Below are 18255 nucleotides of genomic sequence, written 5' to 3'. Positions count from 1 at the left end.
ACCACAGAACTGTTCCGAGCCGCAACTTCACGGATCCAAATTGCCACAATGTTAGCCGACCTCCGGTAGGACATGACACCCCAAGAAGAAGAAAAAGAAACAAAAACTTTATACTCAAGATTTATATAGTTTCTGCGTACTTGAATGACTAAAATCCGTAGTAGTGACCCGTTTAACTCCTGCGGATATTTCGATCTAAGACGTTTCAAAATAAATATTGTCATGATTGTAAATGATAAATGTATTCAAATGTATATTTACAAAGAGCAACCCCAAGAGTTTCTTGCTTATTCTTCTCAGGGGAGTCTGCTTTACGAATGAGCAGTAAATTACCTAACACCCCGTATAAAGGGTGTAGTCAAGAATGTCGCTAAGTCTAATCTGCAGTGCGCGTGTACGAAGGCCATTTATTAAGGACTAATTGGCCCAGAGGCCGAAATTAGAACGCTTTGTTATTTAGACCACTCGACCACTGGGTTCGAAATTCGAAAGCCGTATTTAGTACTTGTTGAGAGGCCTCTGACATAATGTGAAACGTTGCTACACACGGCACTGAAAATTCAACCTTACGGCTCAGATAAAGTATCTCATAAGATAGAAGAAAAATATCCCAATATGGAAGAATACTAAGTAAACGTCTCAAGATTATCTGCAGTGGTATTTTAGAGTCTAGTATTTATTTAAGTAGAAATTTACAGGTAAAAAAATAAAAGCTTAAATACTGGAAACTAAAAGTAGGATTAAATAGAATTATATGAATAAATTGTATCCCCGCAGCAAGGTGCCCAAGATGCTGGCAGCGTTCCCCCTTTGTATGGCTTTTCTAATGCATTGGGCAAGGTAACTTGGGTTTCCCAGATAGTCTATTAATTTTTTGGATTAAATTTTGTACAGAATACAGTAAATGTCAGTCATTCATTCAGAAGTTGACAATGTAAACGTCAAAATACACACATCAAAAAAAGTTTGCGAACAATAGCATAAGCTCCTATAATTCTTTAAATTTAACTTTATCAAGAAAAAATCTATGTTGTATGCTTTCTTTAAATAGGAATACCCTGTTTGAAATTAAAATATAAAACTATTTTTTATTATTTATTTTAAAAAATTGAGCCATTAATCATAATGTAATAGTGATAGAAATTTCATAGAAAGAAAAAGACTGTTTAATTAAACTTAAACAACAATTTATTATTAAAAGGTGTGAATTCAATATAAAATAACTCCTCCCCTGGCTCGAATACATGCGAAGATCCTCCTGGGCATGCTGAGGATCAAGTTATCCAGCATTTCCTGGGGAACCAATCCCATTCTTCGATAGCGGCTTCCCTGAGCTCTGGAACTGTCTGGGGACGTGGCTCACGGTTCCATACTGCTCGTTTAAGAGCATCACACGCGTGCTCTATTGGGTTTAAGTCGGGCGAGCCGGCAAGCCAGTCTAATCGTGTGATATCGTATTCTTGAAGAGCAGCATTGACTCGTTGAGCTCGATGTGCGGGCGCATTATCATCGACCAGTACAAATTGGTGCCCATGGTTTACTCGGAATGGTCTGACGATATCATTAATAGCAACTGCTTTGTACATGTCTGCTGTCATGAAGCCCCGATACGGGATCAAAGGCGTTCTAGCTCCAATCATAATGCCACCCCAAAAGGACACCGATTTTCCGCCTTGCTGAACTGTTCCAGTGGCAGTTCTTTGTCTTTCACGGTCGCCTGGTCTTCTCCAGACACGGACACGTCGGTTATCTGGATGAGTGCTGATTCGGGATTCGTCAACGAAGAGACAGTTTTGCCAAATGTTTTCGTCCTCACCTTCTTCATTTTGCCGAAGTCTAGCCCACTACAATCTTCGTTGTTGACGTTGCCGGGAATTGAGCGGAGCTCGCCAAGACCTCCGTGCTCGTAATCCAGCCTGGTGCAAGCAATTGCGAACGGTCTGCGTGCTAACTTCAAGCCCAGAGGCGGCCCTGACTTCTGCTTTTATTTTAGTGGCGTTGATTGTTGGATCACGGGCTGCCAGCAATCTAATATAGCGCTTTTGGGCAGCTGTCAAAACAGTTGGGCGACCGCTGCGGGGTCGGTCAGCTAAATTCCCCATTCCGTGATACCTCTGCAACGTAGCCACGACACAGGATTGGGATATAGCAAGTCTGCATGCTATTACTCTCGTGGTGTACCCTTCTTCCCTCAAAGTTACTATTCTAGCTCGTAAAACCTCTGATAATCCTCTTGGCATTTTTTCAATCACAACTTTCCGCGAAAAATATCTTGAATCGCTTATAATTGACTAAATCAGATTTCTGAATGAGCGTAAGTTAGGACTGAAAGCCTTTTTATATGAAAAAACAATTGAACGGGGTCATTGTTTTATGTTCTAATTTATTTTTAAATAAAGAATCTAAAAAGAAGAAAAAATCATAATATAATCTACAGTAACAAAAAAGATTTCAGTTTTTCGAAGTGATCGCAAACTTTTTTTGATGTGTGTATGTAATCTGAAATAGTTTCAAAGCTTCAACTTTAGAATAATTAAACACAAATTTACTTGTGACTCTAGAAAACAGTTTCTTAAGTAATTGTGACGACAATTTTGGTTTTGTCAAAGTAAATCTTAACGTATTTTTTTTGCTGCATCGAAATCTACGTTATTCACTTGCATTCATCCAACTATATTAGACAAAGAATGAATGCCTATAGTTAAATGGAAAATTCACGAAATTTTTAGTTATTTAGTCACATTTATAATTACGTGAATATCAGGCGCTTTTATAACTGAAGGATCTGAAAACTGATCTCATATGTTCACACTCTTATAAAATATGTTTTCTCATTTACTCAGGTCTATATGGTCTTTTAACTGGAGGAGAAGCATTACATCCTCAGTTGAAGATGCTGTTAACCAAAGTTATTATAGTTTAAACGTGTCTACCACATTTCATTTCATGTAAGCCCAAACTAAAACCTAAGAGAAATGTTCGAGACTACACGGCGGGCGCCCCCGCGGGGCATATCGTAATTTGACATTCATTCAAACAACATGGTAGGTGCGTAATTATAACTATTTAATACGGAATATAAGGAATTTATCCTTTTTCCTAGGGTTTTAGTGTTTTAAATCTATAAATGATGATGATATTTTTTGATAGAAAAATCAAAAACACAAAGAATTCCTTCGATCTGATTGGGCTCGAGTCCAGTCAGATCGATCAATGTGTTCGATCTTTGTATGAATAACAAAATATATACTACTCCACAGTATTTTCACACAAAACAATTTAAATGGTGTTAGTAAAACATCACGATATTCAATAAATAACTATTGCGATTAACACAGCGACATCTCTTGCCAGCATCTGGTAGCTACAAAAGTACCTGTAACTTCATAATTTGCTCACAGGTGCTGAAAGTTGCGTAAAAAATTTGTAAGATCTGTGAGTCGGTCTGTAGCTCAGCTAAGAGCGGTGGCACAGCATAACATAACTTTGGTTCGAATCCAGTCAGATCGAAGGAATTTTTCTTAGTGTTTGATCTTTATATCAATAATAATAACAGTCTGGTGGTAGTCTAGTTCACTGTATTCTAGTACTGTAATACGGTCCCTTGCCAGGAGGAAAAGTTAAGTAGCAGTAGAGCTCCTTGTGAAAGAGTTCGTCCAGGGAAGTACTTTCACGTTTGCTTTATGCAGTAATGTGAGCATTATTGCTTTCCGGTTTGGACAGTTAAGTGTGCTGGTGAAAATAAAGGCTCATGGAACTTGTCAACTTATGCCTCAGGGTGAAGGGCGCAGGGGCAATGCCTTTTAAATCTTTGCGATTTAAAGCTCTAAGTGGTACTGCAATCGCTTTGGATCGATGTGTCGCTTACCACCAGGCAAACGACTTTTCGTCCTGTCACTTTGTATCATAAAACAAAATCTCAAATCAAAATCTTTTAGTGTTTTAAAATATTAGCCTTAAAACTCGAAGAGGAAGTTTATCGTCTGGAAAGTTTTTGAGTCCGTACAATTGACATAATAATCACTATATTAGATTCAAAGTTGTCTCATACACTTCCATTACTTAATATATAAACATACTATGAAATTTCATCTGTAGAGTTAACGTCCGCAGGGCCGTCTTCTTAGGTAACTAAAACTTAATAGTCACATTGTTTCAGATAGTATGTATCTTTGTAAGTTCGCTGTCAAGTTTATGCTCTTGGAGATTGGTTATACTCTCTCAATTAACTCTGGTGATCTCTGCCTCGTTATTAAGCATAGAGACAGGGTTACTAGTCTAGGAGCTGAATACTAATTCCCCTTTATGACAGACTGGACTATAGAATACGTAATTGTAGTACGTACCGAAGATGCGCTCTGCTGCTAAACCTGTTTCCGTATAAATACAAAAATGAAAACTTTCATAATATCGTATCAAACTCCATTCACGGACATATTTAGAGAACCGCTAAAAAAAAGGTTGATTTTTAGTGTGTAGAGTTTGAAAGTCTTTGGCACAATGCCATACAGCCTATTCTTCATTTTCTTTTCTTCATTTTGATTTCACTTTTCATATGACATCAAAAGTGGAAATGATATAACTGCAAATATCTTCATAACATTTTACATTTTCTAGTAGAGATTGCAGGAGGCGGGGAATGTCTGCCTGTTCATATATCTTCATTAGGCCATCTACTAGTAATAACCTTTACACGTTAAGCAGGACAATGCAGAATGAAATGATCCAAACTGGCGGCAGCTGAATGACAGTACTTTCATTGCTCGGAGGAAATGATCTTGATTCGTTTTAAGTGTGCTGGAAATTGCCATATCCAAATCGCAATTATAGTTAATTAATTTGAAAAAAGAATTATATCAATTGTCTTTTGATTTCTTTTAAACATTCTGACATATGTGGCCAGTGCTTCATATAAAACTTGTTACCATAATTCAACCTTTCTTTAGTGTACCTCTAGGCATGTCCTATATATTTTCAACAGAATATATAGCAATAGGCGAAACTTACGTGTGTGAACCGCTTTTCCATAGCATAATAAAATAAAACTAATGCAGTCGAAAAAACTAATGTTACAGAAAGTCAATGCACAAAAAAAGAGACTAAATTTTCAGTATATCAAGTAGTTAGTTGCTTTCTTAACTGATGTATTTAATTAACAGTGGTGTTAGCTCATTCGACAACCGTTTCCGACTTGTTATCTATAAAGAAGTCGCGATAACTTCTGGTTAACTATTGGTATTAAACAAATATGTAACAATCATATACAATTAATCATTATATCGCTTAGGAGTTAAAAGAGAACAAAGTCTACTAATATGAGAATAAACGTAAAAGTTAAAGACAAAAAATCTCAACAATATCTAAAGTTGTTTATTCACAAAAAAATTAAAAAGTATTCAGGCTCAGAAGCTCGAAAGTTAAACATTTTCATAAAAAAAGATGTTTTTAAAAAGCGACTGCGACCTTGAAAAATTGTGTACAACGGCCCACATGGTTGGACCGCCCTAACAAAGCCATACACGAATACAGGCACATTACTCTTTGGACACGTTCAATTCATAAAACTAAATAAGTATTACAAGTCACAATGCGAAAGGTATCAACTGTTCCACACGCAGGTATGTAGATCTCTAAAAAACTGAAAAGTCAATGCTGTTTGTGAAGTTCGAAGTAGAATTTAAAAAAGTTACCTATGGTAATCTCCCAATTGACGATGAAAGCATGTAGTTGACGTTGTACAAAAGATATTTTAATGAAAACGTGTGGAAACCAAATTGAATTTACAGAACCAAGCCTCCAGGCGAGTATAAAACGCAAATGTATGATAATAGGGCTTAACTTGCATTGAAATTTGTAACTGAAACAAATATGACTGAATGAAACGAATTCTCAATCCCAATTTCAATTTGTAAGGATTATACATTTTAATGCATTTCTTTTTTTTACGAGGCACTGGCGAACAACTTTGACTTAAAACAGGCTTAATGCACTACCATGAAGAGTTAGTAAAAACAAACCCTACAATCACATTTAAGATGGTAGGAATGATTGAATAATTATTCTCTTGAGTCCATTATCTGAACGAGCGTTCTTTCAGTTTTGTGCTTGGGTTTTATAATGATGTGATGATAAATATATACATATATATATGAATGAAATAATTTATATGATAAAACCATATATGCGCGAAAAACAATGTGAGAAACGCAAGCACGCACGCCCGCACGCACGCACCCACTCACGCACGCTCCCACACACGCACGCATGCGCGCTTTATGTTATTTTTAAATTAATGTGCCATATAGTATAGAGTAGATAAATCGACCCGAACCGAACCTCTGACTTCCATAATTTAAATAAGAGGAGACACATCTCTAGGTAGAGACAAAAGCAATATACCATTGTATTGTAAACTTTATAAAAAGATACCACAATATTTTATAAGAGGTATATAGATTATATTATTAAACAAATTATTGCCATTATTATTCATTTAATTCTACACAGAATTTAATATCTATGTTTTGACGAAATTAACTCATTTTATACTGAATATCCTCGTTCAACAAACAAAATAAAATAATTAACGTACAAATTATACGAAACGTCAATGATAATTTATAAATTTGAATTCATTTGACATATGTATAGGTAGTGTTTTTTTATGATACTACGTGACGGGAACAAGTCATGCGCTTGGAGTAAGTATACCATAACATATCATAACATGATAAAATTGATACTTAAAATTGTTTCTGCAATCAATTTCTACATAACTTTTTATGGTTGCTATCAGTGAGCTTGTTAGGCTCAGAACAAAGTACAAAGAAACAAGTTATATTATCTTACCTTAAACATCATCTTCTTTATTCCAATAATATACGAGTAGTAAGCGATGTTACTGATGATTCCAAATATTCTAAATATTGCGAGATGCTAGGCTTATGCGTGTACATTGGAACCGTATGATTGTGTGCGCGTTGCTATAAAAATTTTCATATACGGAGTGACGTATGTGTTATTTACATCTGTGCTCCAAGTGAAAGTGCTGTTTTCCTGGGTAATTGGCGAACTAGCGGCTGCGACGAGGGCGGTCGAGAGCTCAAAAAGTCGCTTGACACAGATCCCGTGTAATTTAGGGTTAAAATGTAAGCTCTGTACTTTGGAGAAGTTTAAACGAATTTTCACCTAAAGGCATTATACTTAAATTTTAATCTTCATTAAATACCTTATATTACCAACATTTAACTGTTGGCCGACAAGAATTCTGATCGGAATGAAACAAATTCAACTACCAACCATTAAAATTCCTCTAAAAATGAACTAAACAACACCATAATAGAAAAATATATCAAAAATTCAAATATAAAACGTAAATATGTTTATTTTGTTTTGCAAAAAATCACAAGTAAAACAAAAAATGAAAATAAAATTAAAACGCAAACTATTCACATAAGCAAGAAACGTCTAAGGGCTCTCTATGTTATAACAACTTAATTCTAATGCTAATGCATCCAGCATTTGTTTTAAATTTATTAAATTCAAATAAAACGTCGTACACATCTCAAAAACTACAGTATTAATTCACAGTCCATTTGAAATTTTCTTTTTAATTCCAGAGGATACACAATTTTCAACTTATCAGGCCGCGCCCAAATCAATAGCTCCTAAGATTGCCAGAAGTGGAACTTGACACGGATATCTAGTTCGTTTGCTTTTCAATCCTCTTTGTGCAACGAGTGTCTCCTCCTATTAAGAAGGCATTTCTTTTTTTGCGAACCATCACGGTTTTCCTTGACAACTGGTGACGTTTCAAGCTTTGAAGCGTTTAAAGTGTTAGAAATGAATATGACTTCCCACGTTGTGTTATTGATTGGATTAAGAGGATTTTGAAGCCCCGTTACCAGAGCGTGGCCACGATAGCAAATAAATTTCGAATTTACACTCTGAAGTACGCACGTATTTAAAACGCGACTACGCATCGCCAGTGACACGAAATGCTTAATAGTTACCTCCATAGCCGAACGGTTACGGTTACGGTCCCGGGTTCGATTTCTGAGCCGGGATAAATATTTATATGCTCTACATTTATTTCTGTCGTGTGTTTGGATGTAATTTGTGGTTGTTAATGTGTGTCCATGATCCCGCGATACTGGGTTTCCCCAGTGCGGCTATGAGTGTGTAAAAAAAATTGTTTATTATTGGATGCACGAACGGCGCCTCCTCGCTAGGGAAACCCACTATCGCGGGTCCATGGACACACATCAACAACCACAAATTACGCCCAAATTCACGAGTGAAATAAATGTAAGCCATAAAAATATTTCTCCTAGTCCGGGAATCGAACCGGGGGACCGCTGCATGGAGGCAGTTTATTCTAATATTATAACAAGCACGTAGTATTAAGTTATTTCTCTCACTCGCAAAATTGGCACCTCGACGTCGAGTTGAGAACACTAGTTTACATTATGCCATTTTCTTTCTGCTTTCTAAACTTCGGTGGCTCAACGATTAGCATTGTAGAACCAGTTTAGAAACTATTGCCCTATAGGACCAATTTGAGCAAAGAACTTTTCTAAATTGGTTCTGGTCTAAGCGGTTCGGATCGTCCTCCGGAGTAAAATTCATTGCTCTCGTAGTCATCGTACATTAAGGACCCTTGTTTGAGACCATGTAAGTTGAGTTGTCTAGAACATTATTACATCTTGTATATTATCCTTTTGGGCTATAAAATTACCGACCGGTTAACAATGTTCGCTAATTAAACTGGTCCGACCCTTGTTTATTAAGAAGATCGATGAAATATAAAGTCCTTAATTCCCACAAAGAGCAAGGTGGCCAACTTATTAACCAAAACATTACCCAATACGTTCGCAATAAATTGCACACTTTAGGTTCAGTGAGACGTCGACACTGACAACCAAGACATGCACGCGCGGGAAAGCCTGCACGCGCAATCGGCTGCGATTACCTGTTTTGATACTAACATTCTTTCGCGCTTGTGTGATTTTGTGTTGTGTCGCGTTTCATCTGTATAAAATGTTATCGAAAATATTAATAGAGTCAACCGTGACCATGGGACCCGTAAAGGGCCCGAGACGTCAGTTTGTCTGAAAAAACAAATATACGCGATTTAAATCTGGAAAAATAGTTTCATTTCCTATTAGACTATCTGCGAAACCCAAGAGCCGGCAGCTACCTTGCCCAACGCATTAACATAGTAATACAAAGGGCGAAATCTGCCAGCATCTTGAGCACCTTGCCGCGGGGACCCAATTGGGTTCATATAACTAAAAAATCCTAATTTTATTTTCTAGTATTTAAGAAGCTTTTATTGTCTTTTTTACCTTACTTGCATATTATCTTATATTATCTTAATTAAATAATATAAAGTTTTAGACTTTTAAATATTTCCTCAAAATAAGCGACATTGTTAGACAAATTCCCGAGCCTACATTCGAACAGCATTCCAGACTGTGACTGAAGCCGTCGTCTTGAGGAGACCCGTACTCAGTTGTAGAACGTATTTTAGTAGCAAAAGAACTTCTTGTGAAAGAAACATTATTTATTAAAGTTTTTCTCATTTCAGATCGTTACAGCAGCAACAAATGAGCTACTACTATGAATGTAAGTATGTCTGTTCGTTTTTTTTTTTTGTTAAAATTAAAAAATAAGAATCTAGAACCAAATTTCGTGATATAACTAAATTAAATTTTATATTCGAATTGAAATATGGAGTAATTATGAAAATTGTGTACAAAATACAAAAGGCAAAATTCAGGGTACAATAGTCTATTATTGCTACATAGCAAACTCTTATTTGCAACTTACAGATGACAGGATAAACTTAACAAAAGTGTGTAATAATACAGCTAAAGATGTATCTGGATAGTAGCAAATAGGAGGGTGTGATATTTGCCTACCTCGATGAGGAAAGGGTGTAAAATGTATGCAGTATATAGGATGTAATAATTTGTACGGTTTTTTTAACTTAGGGAATGAAATTATTTTTTTTAATCTTAATCGCATATATTTGGTTTTTCAAACTAAACAACGTGTTTTATAAATTGTTTTATTTCAACAATATAAATTTTTATTACATTAAATTTATTATTAATTCATAAAGGAAATTGGAATAAATGAAAACATATTGATTAGTTTTATGTCTGCTTGGGATTTTTCATCAGAGGAAATACTGGTTCATAAACTGGTGTCCAAAAAAAATTCATAAGGTATTTAATTAATAACTTTTGCAACTATAATGAAAAATAGAGTGGTTTGCATTAATATTAGACGTAATTGGTTGATGACTACCACCTCAGTTAACTGTGACCATGAGACCTGTACAGGGCTCAAAACGTTGGTTTGCTTGAAAAAACAAACATACGCGATTTGTATCCGAAAAAATGTTTCATTTCCTATGTGTAACAATTATAGACCGAAATTATCGAAAAGCTAATAAGTGATATGTTTATAACTGTTTCTCATAGAAAGCGCTACAATATTACTTTATTCTCAATAATTTTTTTTTACAATCACACCAAATTAACTACTCTCAAATTAGGGAATACCCTATATTATAAGTACCAGAGCAACAGAAATTACACCTCGGCACTACCCATAATACCCAGAGCAGAACCAATTTAGAAAAAAACATTTTCCAAATTGGTCCTGCAGGGACTCGAACCCGCGACCTCCTCATTCAGCGTCTATAGAACATTGAGCAATCAAAGCCGTCAAATATGTTAAGATTTAGTTATTATATACACTATAGGTACCCACGGTGATTTTAATAGGACGCTAAAAACGATTGATTCAACTCGTCGACTTTAAAAAAAAGGTTTATGAACGTATTATGAACCACTGGCCATATTATACCAGAACGCTATTTTAATGTAAACAATGACAATTGAAGTCATTTATTTTCCAAATTAAGCTGATTCATGTGAACATTACTATCATAATACAATCTTTTTCTCAAGCGTTATTTTTTCTCTCAGGCATTCCTCTAAATATCTATGCTCTAAATACATCCATTAAGAAACTTTTATTGGTCCTTAATTCAAAGACGAAACTGTCTCCGTTCTTTGTTGTTGTGGTTCCGTAAAAAAATGTTTATATGCCCGTGTAAATTACCCGTCAAACTTTCAGAACTATAGAGTACACCTATTAACCTTGTCAGTACTTAAGGTCGCTGGAGATCTACGAGTACGAGGCACCCATATAACACGAGATGCGTAACACATCCTCCATATTCTTTTCGACCCTTGACTTTTTGAAGAGGGTTACGGAGGTAATAAATCTAATTGTAACAACGGTTTTATTTTCGCCTGGGCCAAGTTACCAGATGGCAATTAAAAGCCGCTTAATTGAGGTAAATTTTTATATTAATACAAGTTTTCTGTATTCAAATTTTTATTTAAAAAGTTATCGTGAATACAATAAATATTAATGCCCGTGTTAAATTAGACTATGAGCACATGAACAGAGTTTCTTCCTCTTACCTAATATCAATTTCTTTTTGTCGATGTACAATTTCTTTACATAAGGTACTTTTATTTTAGGAAATTATGTTAAATTAAAATTTTAAATTAGTCTTGAAAAAGTACTAGATTGTAATTAGTTATACGGTATGTTTTGCCACAACAAAAAATTCAAACCACCTCTGTAGTCGAGTGGCTTGCACACCATTTCGTCGTTTCCATGGTGTCACTATGACTGAGGTCCCGGGTTCGATCCCGGCGGAGTCAACGTAGAAACTAACTTTCGTATATTGTCTCGGGTCTGGGCGTTTGTGGTACCGTTGTTGTTTCGGATTTCCATAACATAAGTGCTTTAGTTACTTTGAAATCAGAGCAACGTATGAGATGATTATCACTAGTATCAGGTTTCTTAATAAAAAGAAAGAAAATAAAAAGAAGTCATACCATGGTAAGAAACCTGATACTAGTGATAATCATTTAGTGAATAACCATGAAAGTCTTAAAATCTATATAACGTATGAGATGTTGTGTAATATTTATTTATTAAGTGTAACAAATAAAAAAAGGATTCAGATTAAAAATATTATTGGTAAGATTGTTGACCTTCTGTTGCGAACATTCAGAAGAAATAAATTGGGTCTTAATTCACCAACATTTCGTCTGTCAAGTTTACACAATGAGCATAGTGTAACTGTTGATATATTATTCTCGGCAAGTAAGCGTACTAATACGTACTTTGTAATTTATTTTATTACATATTTTTTCTTTTTTCTTTTGTATTTTTCTTATGAACCTAAACATTAAGATGATTCAGCCAAGTGCAAGCTGTTTTCTATCTGTAAGTAGTTATACACCTAGTCAGAATTTTACCTATATAAAAATGGAATACGTAATAGACGCAACAACGGTTGATGAATCTTAAGAAATAAATTTTAAAAATATTACTTATTCGTAAAACAGATTTCTTTGAGAATGAGAATGAGAAAATAACTCTAGAAGTTACTGTTTATAAATATATTACATTGCTAAGAAAGAAATATTTGTGAGAACTCTATGAAAAACTTTACATAGCTGTAAAACCAAAAACAAATATCTGTAACGAACGAACGCATAGAAAAATTCGGATCCGTTTGTTATACCACTAGTTTGTTATGTCCCCGTGGTATATTGACCGCGAGTTTAACAAATTTTTCATCAACATTTTTTGTCAGATATCTAGTCTATTTGCATTAAGTACCTACTGTTAACAACATAAAATGTTTCTGCATTAATAATAACCTAATCTAACGATTGTTAGTATGGAAAATTTTTTTTTTCTCTATTTCGTAGTAATTATATAATTTTTCATGTTTGTAGTAGTCATAATTTTGTTAAAACTGAAATTTAATGTAATGTAACAATCGCGAAAATCTAAGAACTCGATATGAAATGTAATGCTTAGATATTTTTGTTTGAATTGTTCTTTATATTAGTAGATTATGAATGAAAACTTATTTTGCTTTAAACAATTATTTTGATATTGTCTTATTGTTACTGTATAAATAAAGGATTTTAATAATTGTGACTTTTTTATATTAAGTTCATGTTATTTCAAATTATTTTCATAGCGGCTAATATTACATACCTATTTTTTTTTCTTTTATTAAATAATTTTGTGTCTGCCAGTATATTTTATTAAAAAATAGCTTTAAATTACATTTACCGTACCTAAGCCAACTCAAAGACAAAACGAACGGACCCAAAATTCGTAAGGTCTACTGACTCGATCCGTAGCTCAGTTGGCAAAATACATAGGGCGCACTATAAGTTTCCGGAACTGGCCACTTACATAAACAATATTTACAAAGTAATTACAACATTTGAATAAGGAACTCTTTGGCTGTAGAATACAGTCTGTTTCATCTGACTGTCACTTGTTTTTACAATGTGGCGTAATTTTAGAAAATGGTCGTCTAAATCACCATGGATTTAACTCGTGAAAATTTTCGTAGTATGATTTTCTACGAATTTAAGTGTAATTTAACAGCTCAGCGGAGCTTCACTCGGCTTCAAACTGCTTTTGGCGATGAAGCACCATGCAAGACGACTGTTTATAGCTGGTTTGCAGAATTCAAACGCGGTCATGTGAATCTCAGTGACGAATTTCGTGATGGTCTCCCGTCCACTGCTGTGAACCACAAAAACATCGATACTGTGCGCCGTATGATCAAAACAGACAAGCGTGTGACATACCATGACATTCGAGCATCTTTAGGCATAGGCATGAGTCAAATACAATCAATACTACACAAACATTTGGGTGTGAAAACCCTGAGCTCTCGGTGGATCCCACACAATTTGACTGAGGCTCAAAAAACGGATCGCGTCACTTGATGCAATGCCATGCTTACCAGATTCAACGAAGGGGCGTCAAATTTGGTGTGGGACATAATAACAGATGATGAAATACGGATTTATAGTTACGATCCCAAAATAAAGCAGCAATCGAGAGTATGGGTCTTTCGAGATGAGCCGAAACCAACCAAAGTGGCGCACGTGCAAAGTGCCTCTAAGCAGATGATTGCTTCTTTTTTTATTAAATCTGGACACGTGGCTAGTATTGGTTTGGAGAGTCGTTGTACCGTGAATAGTGATTGGTACACAACTATTTCTTTGCTGGAAATTATTAACAAACTCCGTAAAAATAATCGTAAACGACGTATCATCTTCCACCACGATAATGCCAGTTCTCACACGGCCAGACAGACAGATGAATTTTTGAAAGTGAACAACGTTGACCTTATGAGCCATCCCGCGTACAGTCCCGACCTGGTACCTAGTGACTTTTATTTATTTCCAAAAATTAAGAACCAGTTACGCAGTCAACGATTTTCATTACCTGAAGATTTTCATTATCGAAGAGTATAAAAAATATGTTTCAGAGATTGTCACAGAGGAGTGGCATAAATGTTTTCAAAATTGGTTCATTCGTATGAAAAGTGCATTAACGCTAACGGAGAATATTTTGACAAACAATAAATTAATTTCTGACCATTTAAAGTATTTTTTCTTATTCGTTCCCGAAACTTATAGTGCGCCCCAAGAAATAATTATAACCGATATTTGTTAAGGTTTATCGTTTGTAATATTTATCAATATATTATATTTGAAATTATATTTGAAACAAATTATGATAAATGAGTTATTTTCTCTCCTATTTAAACATAAAAAGTTATCGACTAATTTATAAGTCATTCTGTCATTCTCGGACTAGTGTCACTACCTAATTTTCGTGTCAATTTTTATTATTTAAATATTCAAGTATATTATCGTGTAATTATTAAATAATATTTCACGATACAATACCTCGAATATTAATTAATATAGCAAGATAAAAAAATCGAATATGTAAATAATAACAACTGCCACGGAAATTAGGTAGTGAACATTATTCCGATAATGACCGCCGTAGTAACGTTCGTACCGTAACTTAATATTGTAAAAAAAATCTAACTCTCTTACCCTCGCTCCTGGAAAGTTGTCATTTTGTAAATTACACTAAGCGTGCGAAATATTTATACTGTGACGCCGTGTTAAAATATTAATTTCTTTAAACTTATCCGTTGAGTCCAATATGCAAATTTACCTAATAGCTCGCTTTCTTTCGCTGATATTGATTATTCTGTAAGTACTTGTTAGGACATTTCGCAAGGGACAGGTGATGAGCCGTAATTGGTGGCTCCGAGTCGTAAACACGTCCGCTTTGTAAATAACAGTGTCAAGGGTAAAAACGTGTGACATTTTTGTTTATTCTTATATTTTCGGGCAATAGATCTCGACAAAAATGTCTACATATGTATATATTAACATACTGTAAAGTAATAATAATTCGTTTTATTCGTATATTAAAAACAGATGATATTAATTTTTAAGTTTATTAAATGTCCGATGTTTGATCACCATGATATTCAATTATTTTTGTGAAATTACTCCACTAGATTTTGTTATAATTATTAAAACAAAGATTACACTTAGAATAAATCTTTCGATCTGGCTGGATTCAAACCAACGTCTTCCAGCACACCGTGACTGACGAATTATATTAGTGCTTGTTTCTATGTGCTTGCGTCGTATATTTATTTTTTTTGTTTTGAACGACTTTTTTGCGGTAGCGCCATCTATGAGAAATCTATTTCTTCACTCAGCCATTTCGCTAGTTCGTTCCGTGGCTTAGTTAGCTTAGCGTCTGACACGGTTAGCTCAAAGACGTTGATTCGGATCCAGCTAAATCGAGGAATTTTTTTCTCAATGTTCGATCTTTGTATTAATAACTATAACATTATATTACACAGTTATAGTTGACTTATGAACTTCTAACCCCTAAATTTAGTTTGAAAGGCTTTTATTTAGGCGTTGGAATTTCTCCAAATGTGGCACAAGATTTAACTTAGGATAAGCTCTTGATATATTTTATGTCGCATATTTGAACGAAATAACTTTTTAACATTTTTAAATTACAATGTTGGCACTGAAGCCTAAAAAGGTTTGTGTGAGTGGTTCAGTCTTTCTTTCATTATCCGTTAATCAAAAAAAAAATAAAATTCTAGTGTTAGCAAATTCGCTTATAACATTTTAAATTCGTGTCATATATTGTAGATATTCCAAGTATTCCAAGACATGAAATTCCCTACCTGCAGACTTATTCCCCGAACGCTACAACTTGGACCTTTTCAAGGCGAGAGTGTTTAGGTGAGCATGCTCGTCGAACTCATCGTCACTTTCCATTAGGTGAGATAGAAGTAAAATACGCACTTTTTATGTAAAAAAAATCATACATGATCTTATATAGATAACATTCAATTTTAATAAGGATACAATATAACACACCTACACATATAACACAGAGATACTGCATATAAGTCTTCTGCTGCTTTTCCTCAGCTTGATCTTTTCTTCTATAATGCTTTTTAGATAACAGCCGTGACTTTCCGCTTTCATTATACATTGCCTTTAATAATAATTCTCTTCTTCTGAACCATTCTTAACATCTTCTCATTAAGATTTTTTTTCATAATATTTAGTGACGGGACGAACAAGTTCTGTGCCTGGTGATAAGCGACGCGCCTGTCCGTAATAGTTGCAGTGCCACTCAGAGCTTTAACTCACAAAAATCTGATGGGCACTGCTACTGCGTCCGACACCCTGAGACATAAGTTGACAAGCCTCATGTGCCTGTAATTTCAAAACCGAAACGCAGTAATGCTCACATTCCTGCTTGGCGACAGAAACAGGTAAGGTGGTAGTACTTCCTTAGACGAACTCATTCACAAGGAGTTCTACTGTTACTAGAATAACTATCTTTATGTTTATTCATTTTAATAGTTTTATTATTCCCTATTTCGTAACTGAAAAATATTAATTATTTTTATAACACCTTATAGGAATAAGTTGTGTACTGCGATACTGAAGTGTTGCACTAATCCGGATTTTTTCTAACAATGTATCCATTTTATTACCACACGGAATGGGCTCAGGAAAATACGATGTAGTAAATGTGAGACTGTAAATTATTAACAATATACGGGCATCAGGGCGTACAAAGTAACTTTTGAAAAACGTAAATAAACAAGAGCAAAAATACCTTAACACTGCCACTGGCATTTACTTTTTACGATTCAGTTTATTGCCAGTGTAACGGTGTGTATCAACTTGCAACCGGGATCAGCTAAATTTTAACCTTTAAATTAAACTGTTATTTTAATTATGTAACGTTAAATAAATATTTGGTTAGCAAAGTCAGATATTATCTAGTAACTTTAGATGTTAAATTCCAATGGGAACCACAAATAAGTAAATAAGTTATCGAAAGGGCCAGGTTCAGGACAGTTTATGTGATTTAAAAAATACGAAACTTTCAGAGGTTGAAACCAATAGATTGGTTTACTTCAGCTACTTTGACATGTTTTGCTGTTTAGCATTTTGTTTTGAGTTAAAACCGTCGATGCGAAAAACGCGCGGTAAGGGAAATTTAAAAAATGTAATTTATGTAGTAATTTCTTTTAAGAAAAGTAATACGACGTACATAACATTAATAATGTAACATTAATACGAAGAATATAAAATAACTGGCTGTTCTTGACAGCCGTCTTCACAAAATTACAAATTAATTTAAGAGGCATTTGGCTTCTATAATAAGATTCCGGTTGATATTCGAAATTTGCCATTTAGCAGTAGAGATTCTTGTGAAAGAGTTTGTCCAGGGAAGTACTGTCACCTTACCCATTTCTACCGCCAAGCACTAATATGAGAATTATTGTGTTCCGGTTTTAAGCTGGTGAAATTACAGGCACATGGAACTTTTCAACTTATGTCTCAGGGTGGTCGGCGCAGAGGCAGTACACCTCAGATCTTTGCAATTTAAAGGTCTGAGTGGCATTTCAACTATCATGGACAGGTGTGTCGCTTATCATCAGGGGCACGACTTGTTCGTTCCATTGCTTAGTAAAAAAATACGAGGTTTAAAACTATAATGAAACAAAAACTTTATACTAAAGTTCTTAGGTTTTCGCGATTGTTACACATAGGAAATTAAACTATTTTTCCGGATTTAAATCGCGTATATTTGTTTTTTCAAACAAACCGACGTTTCGGGCCCTTTACAGGTCCCATGGTCACGGTTGACTGAGGTGGTACAGTCTTCAACCAGTTATGCCTAATATTGATGCAAAACACCCTATTTTTTCACTATAGTTACAATAGTTATTAATTAAATACCTTATTTTTAATTTTACAA

The 18255-nt window shown here is 34.7% G+C and overlaps 1 long non-coding RNA gene across 1 annotated transcript in view; it reads left to right on the top strand.

Moving 5' to 3' along the window:
- LOC113229525 overlaps positions 1 to 18255 on the top strand; it is a 202461-nt gene that overhangs the window by 158805 nt on the left and 25401 nt on the right. Inside the window, exon 3 of the long non-coding RNA XR_003310420.1 lies at positions 9590 to 9627. This is a non-coding gene — a long non-coding RNA (uncharacterized LOC113229525). The remainder of the gene's footprint in view (positions 1 to 9589; positions 9628 to 18255) is intronic.

Source organism: Hyposmocoma kahamanoa, unplaced genomic scaffold (genome assembly GCF_003589595.1).
Source record: "Hyposmocoma kahamanoa isolate Upper Pololo Valley unplaced genomic scaffold, ASM358959v1 62, whole genome shotgun sequence".
NCBI lineage: Eukaryota > Metazoa > Arthropoda > Insecta > Lepidoptera > Cosmopterigidae > Hyposmocoma > Hyposmocoma kahamanoa.
This window is presented reverse-complemented; position numbering and strand designations above follow the sequence as displayed.